The sequence below is a fragment of the Apteryx rowi genome, unplaced genomic scaffold (genome assembly GCF_003343035.1).
Source record: "Apteryx rowi isolate R43461 unplaced genomic scaffold, aptRow1 scaffold_880, whole genome shotgun sequence".
NCBI classification, from domain to species: domain Eukaryota; kingdom Metazoa; phylum Chordata; class Aves; order Apterygiformes; family Apterygidae; genus Apteryx; species Apteryx rowi.
The window spans coordinates 154,529-169,384 of NW_020451183.1; the positions used below are offsets into that span (position 1 = coordinate 154,529).

At 38.5% G+C, this 14,856-nt stretch overlaps 1 protein-coding gene across 1 annotated transcript in view; it reads left to right on the forward strand.

Moving 5' to 3' along the window:
* Positions 1 to 1,783: 1,783 nt before the first annotated feature.
* The window catches only part of LOC112977949 (A-kinase anchor protein 6-like), a gene marked incomplete at its 3' end in the record, with an annotated part of 110,152 nt that continues 97,079 nt past the window's right edge, over positions 1,784 to 14,856 (forward strand). The window contains exon 1 of the mRNA XM_026090907.1: positions 1,784 to 1,807. The remainder of the gene's footprint in view (positions 1,808 to 14,856) is intronic.

The following is a 14,856-nucleotide window of genomic DNA, read 5'->3' on the forward strand; positions in this document are numbered from 1 at the left end:
TGTTTTAAACATGTTATATTCTGCTATATTGTGGATTATATCCTCAGAGACCTAAAAGTAAGTTTTAAATACTCAAAAATCTAGAAATAAACCAGATGTAGTTGTTCTGCGAGTAAAACTTTATTATGGATCACCAGGGTCGATTTGTTGTTCAGTCAGTTTGTGAGGTTTATTTCCTTGTACGGAGTGACTTGGATTAAAGTCAGAAGAGAGAATGTGTCAAAAATGAGAATGTTGTAGGGCCAAGAGAGATTCATCACTAATTGGAAGGGCTATGGTATTTCCTAGTGTTACAGAGAAGCTTTGTATTTAATCCATTAATCAAAAGGTATGAATGCAATTTTTTTCCTTTTCTTTCAGAGGCTGGGGAGGTAAGTGGGTATAATTATTTCTTATGATTCCCTTTGAAATCAAAGATGAAAATTTTTACTTATACACTGAAGCTTAATGGAGCGTAGGGCTTCTGATAGTGGCACCCACATTTATTGGACATCTTCAAGGCTTCTTGGTTCAAACTGGGCTTTTGTTTTCCTGTGGGTCTGAGCATATCAAGTGTATAGGGTCCAGCCTTTTATGTAGTTTTTTATTTTTTTAAACCATGTAGAAAGGGATTTTCATGGCTGGGCAAAGTGGTTTTGCCAGAACCTTTTCTCATCCAAATAGAACTGGCAAATAGCCAGAAATGTGCTGGTTTTTCTTTGGTTGTGAATTTTAATTTCCAGACAGCTCTTTTCAAGAACTTGCTCTCATTGCCTTTTCTTCTCTCATCGCTGCTGCTAACAGAGGGTGGGAAGGGGTTTCCAAGCTCAGAGGTATCGTCTCCGGGCTTGTGCGCCAGTCCCGGCCCCTCAGGTGGGCTACGTGGAGCGGCTCTCCCCTCCGCCGGCCTTCCCACATGCCTGCGATGTGGGGGCTCCCGGCGCAGTGGCCCATGAGGCGCCTGGCTTGCCCACAGCTTTCGAAGTCTTCGCTTGTACATCTGCCTGATGGGCAGATGAAAGCCAGGCTGCTCTGCATGCAGATGGTAATGCAGGTTGCCCTACAGTTGAAAAATGATAAGGTTTTTTTTTCCTCTCTCTCTTTTTTTTTTTTTTAACTTGGTTGGCTAGAAACTTCTTTACCTGCTTGTGAATAAAAAGGTGTTTTTTTAAACTTGCTGTCATTCACTCAGTAGTGTGAAATTTGGTTGTTTTGAAATCTGAAGCATTTTCCCCAGCAATAGGATTTTTTTTTAAAGAAATGACAGGTTAGATGTAGGACCAGGGTGGGGCAGGGTGAAAATATATTCTGTAAATACCTTTCAATACCTAGTGTTATTACAGCTCTAGTGTTAAAACTATACTACTGACTGCTTATTGTAAGTGAGGTTCTTTTAAATGATGAATGAATTTGACTTATAAAATTGTGTCATAATTGATTTCAGAATAAATATTAATTTTTATATTACATAATCTGAGTCTCAAATGATTTTTTTATCMGGAATATGCAGGAATAATTTGTCTAAAATATTTCTTAATAAATACTTGCACATGAATGCTAAAATCTATGGCACAGTACTTTAAAAGCCTGCTTGCATTTTGTCTGTTCCTTTAAAGGGCTTCAGCATTGTCTCGGGCTCCCCTGGAAATGCAGTAAGGATTCATATCACATCTCTGTTGCCATGGCAACAGCAGTCTTTCCCATAATGAGCTGCATCATCTGAACTGATGTCACAGCATCATGCAGCAGGTCACACAAGGCACCTCCTAGTATTGCATCCTACAGATGTGCCGTAAACATCAAAAGAGAATGATTTGAACAGGACATGGTAAGTACTAAATGTTCTGCTGCTCCTAATTGCACCATTATTTCCCGAATTTATATAAGGTTTTCCTAATATGAGACTGTGTGGGTTTTGCCTTGTGAAAATCATTTTGGAGAAAGATGCCTAAATATTATTTTTCAGGCAGACAGGCTAAGACAAAGGCCTACAGAAAACACGCTGAGGCTGAATATTTAGAATTGTCTTTGTATTTGTGGATCATATCCTGAGGATTTGAAGAGAATATATTTAAATTTCACATTCCAATTGAAGTTGCTACAGTCAGATTTGCTTGAAGATGGTAAAATAGCCATTTTCAAATTTAATGCTGTGAAGGTACCTTGTTCCTTTTCCTATTTCTTTATATTTAAGTATTGCTAGTATGTGTAGCTCTTCTTTAAACCTGTTAAATCTCAATAGCATGAATATAAATTATTTTCTTCCAATGGGCTTCCAGAACATTGTAGTACACAAAATACTTTACAAACCAGTGCTGAATAAGCAACTGGCACAGTATTGATTTAAAATGTGCTTTAATACTATTTTATTTCTATTGGTATTTTTTAAAAAAACAAAGCAAAACACTGATATAACTGTCAAATGAAAAAACATATAATTCCAAGGTAGTTCTGAAAGTCCAGTGCCTTTTATTTGTTCTACTGTGTGTCATTCTTTCCATCTGTTTTTTAATAGTCTGTAATGTGAATTTAATGGATTTCAGATCTATCTTTTACTGTTAAGAAAACATATACATATATATTTTTTCCTTCCCTGCTGCAATTGCAGTAAAAGGTGTAGCCAAAGATTCAGGCATGCTGAGGGTTCTTTCTTTTTTTTTTTAATACCTGTATGTAATAAGAATATGAATAATTATAAAGACTTCCCCCTCTATTGTGGGAGGAAGATATGTAAATCTTTTCTATTTAACAAGTTGGTAAAAACATCATGTCTATAATATTAAGCAACTCTTTATAGTGTCCAATGTATGTTTATTTTGTATTAAGGTCTTGCTTATGGAGGCCACACCGGTTTTGCTTAACTTCAAGTTAATCTTGCTGAATCATATATAACAATGCTAATGGTTTGTCTTTGCATGTTTAAAAGATCCAGTCTTTCAGTTATTTGCTGTTAGGAGGGAAGAAAAGACCAGACACATGTCACTTTAATTGATCAATATGTCCACTAGGAATTAGGGAGTGGTCTCTGGCTCTGTTCTCTGTGTAGTTTAGATTTGAAAAGTGCAGCAAGAAGAAATAGCAACCACTAATCTTGCAATGTATATATTTATTGTAGTTTTTAGTCCCTTATACTTGATAAAAGTAGTAAATATAGAAAGATCTGATTGCCCTTCATAGGGATGGGTACAATGGTCTCATCTGGCACAAACTGGAATGGAGCTCCTATATTTTAGTCAGTCTGTACTGYATCATATATGCTATTTTCATCATGGCCTGAGCACTCTTTTACTGGAAAACACAAAGCAAACGAAAGTAAATGAACATTAGAATGATGTGGTGCTTTAATCATATTTTCCATGATGCATTTTACAGCACAGAAGTAGTGGTCTCCAGCACTTCCTGTGCTCTCATCAGGCAAACTCGGAAGGTATGAGTTAGCAAGAGGGAGGGAGGGAGGGACGGCCAGCTGATGTCTGCTGAGTGGCAGAACTGCAGATGCAAAGAGAAGTGGCAAACAACGCATTTAATTTGCAACTTTGGGGACCATCAAAGAACGGTTAATAAGGAGCGAGTGTAAGACACAGTTGGATGAGAAATTATGCCATAATTAATATCAACAGTGTATTTTGTTAGACTTTGCATATGATTTGGTTAACACTAGAATTTCTCAGACGACTTCGGAATGAGGAGAAATAGATTTGGAAAAAACGGGAACTTTTGTCAGTACTCAGATGAATGATCTGCTACAAAGCCTCTGGTGCAGATGATCTTTTGACTTTTCTAATAATAAAAGAAAAATCTTGTTTCTTTAAATTCCTGTTTCCTCCCCCCTTTCCACCTCTCTTTCACAGCATTGTTTGCCCTGGGAAACACCCATGAATAATGGAGCTGTGATGATGCTATTGTTTTCTTGGGGAACATCACAGCTAATCCTGATCTCAGCTGAATGCCTTAATTAGAGAATACTTTGTTTGTTTTTGTGTGGACCCAGGTGTTTCACTGAGGTGTATATGGCAGAATATGGAAGAGGATGGAGTGAGGAAGAGGGTCTTACTATGGAGATTAAGCCTGATTGCCTGAGTCAAAGCACAGCTGAATGTAGAAACTTTACAGATGTATTACAATTTTAGTTGTAGTTGAAATAATTGTAAGCAAAATAATTGTGTGTGAAACAGCATTCAAAGCTAGGAAAGTTATGTGGTTCTTCCAGTTTTGTTTGCCTACTTGTTTTGTTTATCATTCCTGAAGGAAATAAATTTTGTAAGTACATGTATTCCTCCCTGAACTGGCCCAATTTGGACACTTGTTCTGGAGTTGAAAAATTCTGCTTGCATCTGCATATAAAGAGAGGCTAGGGGTCTTCTATACATGCAGTTTCATGCTGAAGTGTAGTTACAGATGGGGGTATACTACTGAACTGAAAAGGTTTACCTATTTAATCCTCTTTTGCTAAAGAGTTTTCCCATATCATCAGTTAAATAGTTTATATGTAGCTTAGCACAGAGTGCAGGAAGAAGCAGAAGCTTGATTCCTCCCAAAACAGCTGTGGGAGAGAATGACTTAAAAACTGACTCCTGCAGTGGAAGCTGGTATAATTTTAACACTTTCTGTGGTGTGTGGGTGTGTTTTTTTGGTGTTGTGCGTGGTATGTATGTCTGTGTGGCATGTTTTTTACTAAATATATGGTAAGGCAACCTACTGAGGTGCTGTCAGAGCACATCCACTATGGAAGGAAGCCTTCCTTCTTCTCTAAAGATGACTTGAGGGGAACAGCGTGCTCTAGAGCTTCTCTAGCACTTGTATGCACAGAGCAGTGTGCCTAATTTTTTTTGCCCTGGCTGGTTTAGAATGGCTCTGTCTCCAGGAACTCATCCCTGGAAAGTGAAGCCAAAAGATCCCTTTTCATCCTAAGTGTTCAGGCATTGATTAGAATCAGTAGCCTTTCCAAATGCCAGCAAAACTTTCTCCTCAAAATAGAGGTGGGGAGAGAGGAGGAGACAAAACTATGCAATGTCTTAGTAGTGATTTTTATAGGAGGATGCGAGTAAACTGTCATGTAAGAAAGACTGACAAAATGTGGGGCTTTACGTATTTTTTTTATTAGGTACTGAGTGCTACTGGTTCAGGGAGAGGTACAGTTGGCCAGAATATTTGAAACTCCAGACTTGTGCTTAAAAATTGGCTTACATGTATTAAAAGGTACTGTTTATCTTTTGAAATAGACACTACATTTATAATTTGCATTGCAACTGTGGCCTGTGCTATATATGAAGTGTCTGTATGCTAATGAGATATTGTACTGGTATTACTGGGATAAAATTAATAATACATGAATGTAAAGCTGACTTTAAGGGATCATCCTGCCGCTAATTTATGTCTGAATATTAAAATTTCTGTGGTGTGGAGGGAAAAAGGTGCCTTTTGTTTTGCCCTTTTGTGAAGATTGCATTTAGTAACAGACCTTAAAATGCTTTCTGCCCTCTGGGACAGCCAATAAAAGATAGCCACCCAACAAAGCAGATTCTAGCTTCAAGGAAAAAGAAAAGCTGAATGTTACCCTTGCCATGAGTAGCCTGGGCTTGGCCAGACCTTTCCTAACACAAGAAGAGAAAGACCAAAAGGAAGAAAGCTGAGCTGGGATGGAGAAGTCGAGGGAGAGTCTAGATTGCTGCTCTGTGCAGTGAGAGGAAGGAGAACTTACGGTGGGTGGAAGCAGCAGTGGATGGACAATTTTATCTGAAATCATTGTCTTGATCCAGAATTATCTTAAAAAGGCAGTAGCCATCCTGGGCTTGGTTGCTTTGAGCTTTAGCACGGGGGATGAGAGACCTCAGCTGTGTTCCTAATCCTGACAAGCTTTTGCTGTGGATGTTTTTTATTTCGTCAAAGCTTAAAGGCTCCCTGTCACTTGCTTATTGAATGGTCCATATATGCTGCTTAATCAGTTATTTATACAAAGCCTATGGAGTATTTTCTGCTTTTTCATATCCAGTTTTGTATTTAATGTTTTCGGTTGCCTTTAAAATAAAAGCATCTAAAACCCCTTCAGATCTAGCCAGTCAGACCTACAAGTGTGTAATATAAATCCCTTTAACTGGCATGATGTGGTTTTGCATTTTGTCTCTGTTTTGTGGCCTAAGTATAGGTTTCAAATATCTAGACGCTTCAGTACCTTGATTCCCAGCAAGGCTGACTCAGCTTTCCATCCCTCCAAGGTCAAAAAATGCAGCTTTGTGCAGTTTACAGTGTCTGACACTTTCAGACAAGATGTTTAAAGCCAGGAATTTTCTCTGCTCTGTGTGAACTGAATTTCCACAGCACAGGTCAGATAAGGGGCTTGCCTTGGCAGGCTTGGCCAAAACAGTCCCCACCCTGCTTCTTGTAGAGGATTCAGTCCCTTTGCCAGTCGAGGAGTAACCATGTTTCATTTGGTCCCTTAGAAGACATTCATTCACCTGTAAACATAAATTAAGTGTCCTCCAGCCTGTGGGATAATCATTGTGTCCTATGGACAGCACTGGCCTCAAAGTAGGATGGAGCATGTGAATTGTAATGCTGCTTTCTTACCTTTCCTGGCTGAATGGTTTCTAGAACTGTTGAGAGCAACCAGGGCAAGTTGTTGGCTCCCCAGAGGACTGATCTGTTAAACAGGGTGAAGCAGCAGAAGATGCAGTGTGAGGGGAAATGTGGGGCTGCCATGGGGAAATGCCACTGGCTCCCAGTGGCAGCTAGACTAGTGCGAAGAAGAGAGCAGACACAAAGGCCTGACCCCTCATTCTGAAGGTGCTTCAAGTCAAACTACTGTCTTGTAGACACTAAGTATATTAAGTGTAGAGCCAAAATAGCTATCACTTAGCAATGTTATCTTTCTTCAGCAAAGAGATCTTTTACCTGATAAATAGTGATTTCTATGAAGAAATAGCTCTAACAGATTTCCCAGCTGCCATGATAGTGTCTTGTGGGAGCTGACACACTTTAAAAGACTTTATTAGTCTTTAAAAAGTCTTTATTAGTATTAGGTTGTACTACTAGAAGTCTTAACTTTCAGGTGAGGAAGCACTCAGCTGAAATAACTAGTTGTTTTCAGTTTTACTGTAAATCAATTTTTTTTTTATGGGTTTCTTTATTTTGAGCACTGCCCTGTACTGGTTGTCTTGTAAGTTGGATGTTGTCATAGTTTCAGGATTAGGATGCAGATGTGAAGTTGCTCGGTGAGCTGTCAGTGAATAATATTGATTGTATACCAGCTTGGTGTGTGAGTAAAATAAAGGCCTGTATCTGAATATAAAGCAAGTTCTGTTTATATTTCTTTCTCTCTGCTGTGACTCTTTGGTATTTCTTCTTTTGCTGTGTCATTTCCACAGCATTTTCTCTCTGGACTGAGAGCTTGTAGCCAAGTCTATACTTTAAGATTAAAGTGCATCCCACCTAACCTCTGTAACTCCACCTTGCACTCTACATCAGACTCACATTTATTGTTCTTAGCTCCTTCTTGGTTTCATCACATATTGACTTCCTCTGTCTGTTCACTTCTTCTAGCTTTCTGTTCCTGAATGTTATTCCTATAATTGCTCTCTTCTACCCAGCTGTCATTCTTTTCTCATTTAAATCCCTTGGGGAAAAAATAAAAATTGTATTTCTGGACAGTTGCTAAAAAGTGGCTTTTGAAAGAAGTTATACATAGAAAGCTTGTGGGATTCTGGAGTTATGTTATAAAATAACAATAGAATTCAGACTTCTCTACTGAATTTTGATAGGACCCTTATAGTGCTAGGGGCTGTACACTCATATAGCAAATAATGTTTTTCCTAACTAGACTGCATCAATTTCCAGTTTAAACTGACAAGGTGAAAAACTGTTTTCCTCAATTTATAGATGAGGAGTTTATACTCTGAGGGATAACTAACTTGCCCAAGTCTCCTGGAAAACCTTTGACAGGGATGGGGGGGGAGAAGCTATTTTTCTTATTTCTGGTACAGAATTTCAAAGAAAAATCCATCCTCTATGTCTGTCTTTGATTTTTCTCTTTGTGCTTTAACAAGTCCTTTTGTTGGAGGCTTTTTTAAAGCATAATATTTGAGTTAAAGATGGGGCTTTTTTGATTTTTGTCTTGGGTAGGACAGCTCATTGGAGATGCACAAGAGTTCTAAGGGATTTAAAGGCAAAAAAAGGTTCTGTCACATTCTGTAAGTTAGTATCCATCTCCCTGATGAGCTCAGGGACATTCTCTGGTCTTTCAAAAGAGAAGGGCCTGCTTGCCAACCTATGTGGGCAAATCTTGAGCTTACTGCTTAAAATCAAACTAATAATAAAAATCCCTCCCTTTGGAAGCTGGAACTTTAAACACTTTGCAACACAAAGGAAAAAGTTCTGTGCACTTTTTAGTTTTTAAGAACTTTTTAAGAACTTTTTTGTTTTATAAGTTTTTACAATGTTTTACAAAATTTGTTTTACAAGTTTTAAAATAAAGCCTAGATAAGTGCTTGTCCTTTGTTTGACAGATTGCTGTGATAGAATATTCACTGCCAAGGGAGTTAATAGTAATTGGTGAAATACCTTTTTAAAAATAGTTTAAAAAAACAAAATACCTGCGTAGTGGAATACCAAACTCGTTAGGTAGGAAGCTGGAAAGAAAAGATAAATGCCTGGTTTGCATTACAAAGTACAACCTTGGGTGCTTATAACTGAGTCCATTGAAACATAATGTTGGACAGGTGACTTGTATTGCATTCATGTCCTTTCCATCAACACAGTCGGATTTGGGCAGGTGTTTGGTATGCAGTGATAGAACTTATTTAAATGGGAGTTCTATCTAAAGAGAAAGTTAATAGTAATATGAATGCTTTCTGCTTTTTATGCTTGTGCAGTTTGTGCAGTACAAACCAGTAAGAAAGGTGCCAGTTACAGTCAAGTTTGAGTTGTGTAAGATTGTTTAACTAATATTGCAAGACACAGCTTCAAAAAATCAACAAAGTACTAGCTAGCAAAAGCTAATGAAAGACTTCTCAATACTTTAAGTTTTTTGTTATGAAGAACTGCGCTTCAAAGCTGAGTTCTACTGACAAAATAACTCAGGTTTACTGAGAATCTTTTCGAATAAGGGCATTTTTCAAAGCTGTTGCATGGCTGCTTACAATTTTTAGGTATGTTAGATCATGTCTAGAAGAAGCTATTCCTGCTGAGGAGGCAAATTCCCTGGCCAAGATACTTCTGTGCTAACAAGTATGCATCCTTGCACAGCTAGTCTCTTAAAACAGACCAAGATTTTGTTAGAATGATAAATCAGAATCTGGATTGCTACAAAAACAAGAAAGCTAGCCTGAGACAGAAGAGGCTGTTACCTGTCAGATCTCAGCGTGTCCAGTGTGTGTTGCTAAGACAGTGACACAGCAGATATGAGAGAGTTGCCATTTTAAGGGTCAGGTTATTTAAATACGCAGGTTATATTTTTATGGGTCCTCAATGTATTCTAGTCTTGTTCCTTCTCAAAACTTCATCTTAGTATTTTGCTTGTTCATTAACAATAACATCCCAGTTTGTGTTTTTTCTGACCTTATGCATTGATAATTTGGGGAACAAATAGGAGGATTTTCAGTTTTCTTGGCACTGGAGAAGGTGAAATTTGAAGATGCTTTGTGCATGATGTAGGAACAGAGTATATAAGCAACAAAAACAATTGTTCTTTTCAGAAGAAAACAATTTTAACCCTCCAAGGGTTTAACACCTGTTTGCAGTGTAACAGCTTTTTTAAAAGCAACCCTTTAATTCACTGAAAAACAAAACCAAATTTCACAATTCACTTATTCAGTTTAATTGCAGAAAGCTTTTTAATTATTCCTTGTGTTTAGTTTCATTATTAGTTCTAATCAGATCAGAACTCCAGTTCAGTTGCTGGTCCCACCTCTGTTTCCTTTTCTTTTTTGTAACACCAGTTAATTTTGTCGAGCAGGATGCATCCCTCTCAAATCTCTGTTGTTCCCTCTTCTCCTCGGGCAATATGGAGAAGGATGTTTGTCAGCATGTTGAGGGCCTGAATGGATGGTTAATGTAGAAGAATAGCACTAGATTAATATTTGGGTAAGGTAAAGAGCTCAGTGGTGCTCTCTCCTATACTTGTCATGAAAATCTACTGAAACTGGTACCAGGCTTTCCTGGATTTGAATCTCAGTGTAAGATGATGTATATAATGTGAGCTGGTCAGAAAAATAAGGTACAAAAGAAAAGGTAGTCTTGAGTAGCAACCTGGAATACTGGAATCTAGGAGACCTGGAGTCTGCTTCCAGCTCTGATACTAATGTGCCCCTTGCAAATCACTGATCCTGTGCCTCTGTTCATCTGCAAAATGGGTATGATGATAATCATCTCCTTATAAAGCACCTTACATTCCTGGTGACTCTTCTAGTGATTTTACTTTATGCATATACTGAGATAATATGGTAGCAGATGTCAGAAAGCATGGCCCATGGGAACATTGCTGAAGAACAGGCAGGTATGGGTGCTGAAAATTAAATATAAACTCTGAAGGAAGAAAACTAACTTTGGGGATTTTTTTCCTGGGATAAAGGATTGTGCAGTAGAAGACTTTCCAAATGTATGGAAAATGTTGTGGTTTTTTGGCAACACAGAATTAATAAGCAGTGTATGCCAAACTGTCAAGCCTGCTTAACTGAAAACATCAGCTTAATTCCATGATTAAGTTTGAAAAGACCAGGCTGATATCTCTAGTGGCTGAGTCTAAGTAATTTCTGTATAGGTGGAGAGGTACCAATACCTGGTTTGCAAAGTTCAAGGCCATATGTGGATATCATTCTATTGTAAGAAAGATTATTGCTTTTAGGAAAAGAAGGGAGACAGACCAGCTCTTCAAGGACTCCTTTCCAAAATAAGAGCTGGATGAGAACTTTTGTACAAAACAGTTTTCTTAGAAATTGCTGATTCATTAAAAATTATCATCTTTGTGAAACTTTTTTTCTAGTCTGGGTTATTTTTGGCCAGAGAGCAAACAACCCAAAATAGATCATGACTGATGGATATGCATTAACCTGAGACATGAGATACACATCTGTTCCTAGTATCTGTTCTGAATTAGGCAGTCCTGGATTCTGGAGTTAGGGCTCTCTTTCAGTCCCAATAAATATTTATTTATAGAAACTGGAATAGCTGTAACAGTCAAGTGAACTGAAGGTTGTCAAGTTCCCATTCATGTGCCAATAGGTCAAGAAAGAGGAACATAGCAAGAAAGGCATCTCAAGCGTGGTGAAGAGTAAAAGTAGCCCCCTCAATCAACCTGTATCTTCTTAGGCTCCTTATGTCATGTACAGTCCCCTTCAGTTTAGTCTTCATTAGGCCATTATACAGGCATGTAGCTTTGACTGCTGTATGCAGCCTTAGAATTGTTCCTGAAAATTGAAGAATGTGTCTAGTAGGTAAATAAAGCAAGTGAGTATGCTGCACTTGGCACCTAAACTTAGTATTAAACATGTGTGAATCCTAACAGCAATTTTTCTTGGTGCACTCTCTTGAATGGCCTTTGAGTTGAATTAGGTGCTTCTCAGGGGCTGTTTAATCTTTGATGGAGTATGAGCAGGTTTTTGTATTATTCTCATAAACTGAATAATACCTTATGATTTTTAACTAATCCTCAAAAAGTTCAGGTTCTGGTTATCGGTTGACTAATCAAGTGAATAAAAAGAAAATGTGGTTCTGAGGAACATTTTTTTGTCTGTTGTCTGGTTGTTGTCTGGTTGTTGTCTGGTGTCTCCATTGGGGAGAGTAGAGGATGTAGACAGACTCAGATCTTGAGTTGGAAATGGTATCTCCCCCCTACACACACACACATCCAGCCTGCAAATTACATGTGCTGAAGGTGAAACTTGATAGCATTTGGAGCCAGGGAAAGCTGCCAATATGACAGGGCTTCCCCCACCTCCCTCCCTCCCTCCCTCCTTAAACTGGAAAAGGCCTCAGGAGTTATAATTAGCTGGTTTTGGACTGTTTAGTGCTGGGTACTTGAAGATGCTTGAAGCAGCAAAACAACGTATTCTAATGGCCTAGTGGAAGGACACCCAGCATTCTCGGCTCCCCACAGCAGGGAATGGGAAAAATTAATTTGGTAGATTAAATCCTATCCTAAATTCAGTAATATCCTATTACTACATTATTTATTTTCACAGACTAAACTTCTATGAATAGTTGCATTATTTGTAATCAAAACACTTCAAATTTGATTATACTATCAGACAGCATTTGCTACAGTTTGTTTGCAGCTTTTTAACAATTTCTAAGAGGTATCTTTAAATTACCAAAGAACCAAAGTTAGACTCAAATGGGTTTAAACATGTAATACTTTAACAAACAAAATTCCACTTAGTGATCATTTAGAAAAAAGGGAAAGATGTAGATATAGGTCAGTTTATCATCATTTGATCTGAGTTTTCTGAATCTAGTGGCAAGTCAGTGGTGCTGAAAGGACAAAAGAATCCAATTATGTTTCCCCATTATCAAACATATTAGTGCCCAGTATTGTGCTTTCTTGGTGCTAACACAATACGAATAATTTCCTTTTCTTAAGGGAAGGGAAAATATTGCTCTCTAATCTTGACAATTAGAAGTATTTTGGTGGGGAGGGAATCTGTATCTAAGAGTTTGCTTGAATAGCTCATCAAGCATATGTGCCGGGGACATTAACTTTGACTCCAAGAAACAAATATAGAGCATACTGAAACAGAGCAGGGGGTGGGGGGACTTGATTTAAAAAAAATGCACCAATGGAACCTGAGCCTCTGAGAGGTGAGGTGCACTCCTTTGGGAGCGGTGGGTGCCGAGCTGGAAGGGGCCGGGGCTGCAGCATAGCAGCACCGGGTGTGCTGCTGCTCACTCACACTGCTGAGCAGGTGCCATGATGATCACCTGCGCTTATAACTTATGTCTCGGGGCAGCACTTTAGTTATCCTTTCCTCTTGCAGTGATTTCTCTGCTGCACCTATTACAGGCACACCACTGAAACTTGCCTCAGGAGAGGTTGCTCAGTGCAGGTGCAGGCCTAATGCTCCTGCTGACTTCTCATGTTTCACTTTTAATGGAAGTAAAAACCTGCAGGTCTGATCCAAGGCTTGCTGGAGTCATTAATAAGCATCATACCTGGTATCTTCCCATATTGTGTGGGGTTTTTGTTTTGTTTTTCTTTGTTTTGGGTTTTTTCTTCTGTTTTTCCTGAAGGACAGTATCATGGGATAGAGAATGAAGCACAAGCAGAATCCTTGGAAGCTGCAAAACCTTTCGAGAAGTATGCTTCACTTGTGGTTTAAATGTTTGAAAAAGGGTTGTATGACCATAAAAATTTGGGAATAATCTCGCTCCTCAGAGTCCTACCACACTGTGAAAATGCTATTGGCTTTGTTTGTGAAGGTCAGGCTGCTGTTGTAGTGTTCTGGAGTGCTAGAGTATTTCCTTGTGTGCTAGAAGGCTTATTAAGACCTTAGACACAACAATAATATGTAGATGAGCTTTAAATTCTTTTTTTTTTTTTTTTYTCCAAGTAGCTAACATGAATTCTTTGCCTTCTAGAGAGTTGATTAAAAATCTTACCAAATTTGAAATGCTTTATCCTGGCTGCAATTTTTGAGATATAGCATCAAGTTTTAAAAGCATAGAGAAGCCAAAATTTTTAGGAGTGCTTTAGAGGTATGGAGTGCTTTAGAGATATGTGGCTTTATTTTCTAGAAGGCCAAGTAAGATTTCAGTGGCTTTATTAATTTGATGTGGAGTGGGCTAGACTGCTTGATTTTGGTTTAGAGTTTTGTCTTTTTTGCTTTTTATTTGAAATGCGAAGAATTTCAAACACAGTCTCAGAATAAAAGGTCCTTGTTGTACAGGAAATGGAAGGATTCACATAGGTTGCCAGTGGTTTCTTTGAATTAAAGCATGATAGAAAACTTAAATGAATGCAGTGATTATTTATGATAGCCCTAGGGAATGAAGTATTTAATGACAAAGCAGGGGCAGTAGTGATAAAGGAGATGATAAGTAGTAAAAGCATTAGTGTCAAGATCCACAACTCCATCTGCTAATGTAGTTCAAGCATATTTTAAAGGTACCAGTTGGAGATACAGTAGATACCAGTTACTTTTGCTAGACTGTAAAAGCAAATGCAGTACTATGATCTATTTTGGTATCAGTGCTAATAGTGCCATGGTAGTTGTTAACCTTGTTAGGAGGGGAGACTTAGGATGTGAAGTGGTGCACAGGCACAAAAGTCCCAAGTATCTCTTCCCCCACTCTAAAACACACTGTGCCTTTAGTGTCTGAGCACAGGTCTGCAAAGAAATGTACCGTGTTGGTAGGCACAGACCTCTCATAGCCCTATTAGGTGCTTTCTCCATCAACGATTGACTGGTTGGAGGTGTACTTATTTTTTAAGAAGTTGGTTTCCAAAATTTCAAAGTTTGGTGCAAAGGTAGGTACCCTGAGTACAAGAGATCTTTCCCCCTTTAAGAGATCCTGGGTATTTCAGTCTGCTAAGTCCATCTGATTTGACATGTATTTCAAAAGGCCCATGAGAAAGTTGCATTTTATGTGCAAGAAATGGGATTAAAGGTCAAACTTTACTGAGGGTCCAAGTAACAGAAGCTAATTGCTTAAATGAGTGGAAAGAAGAGATTTTTGATACCTATCCTGGCTGAAACACTGGATAAAAGCTTCAAATTTTCCCCCTTAATGTAGGAACAAGGGGGTGAAATGTTTTGCCTCTGAGAAAAGTCCTTTACTGGCTCTGCCTTGAAGAGAGCCTTGCTGTGTAGCATTGCCTATTCCAGTGGTTACTGAAAAGATGTATCTTTAGTGACGCCTGCCACTGGGAATATGTGGGGAGTGTTCTTT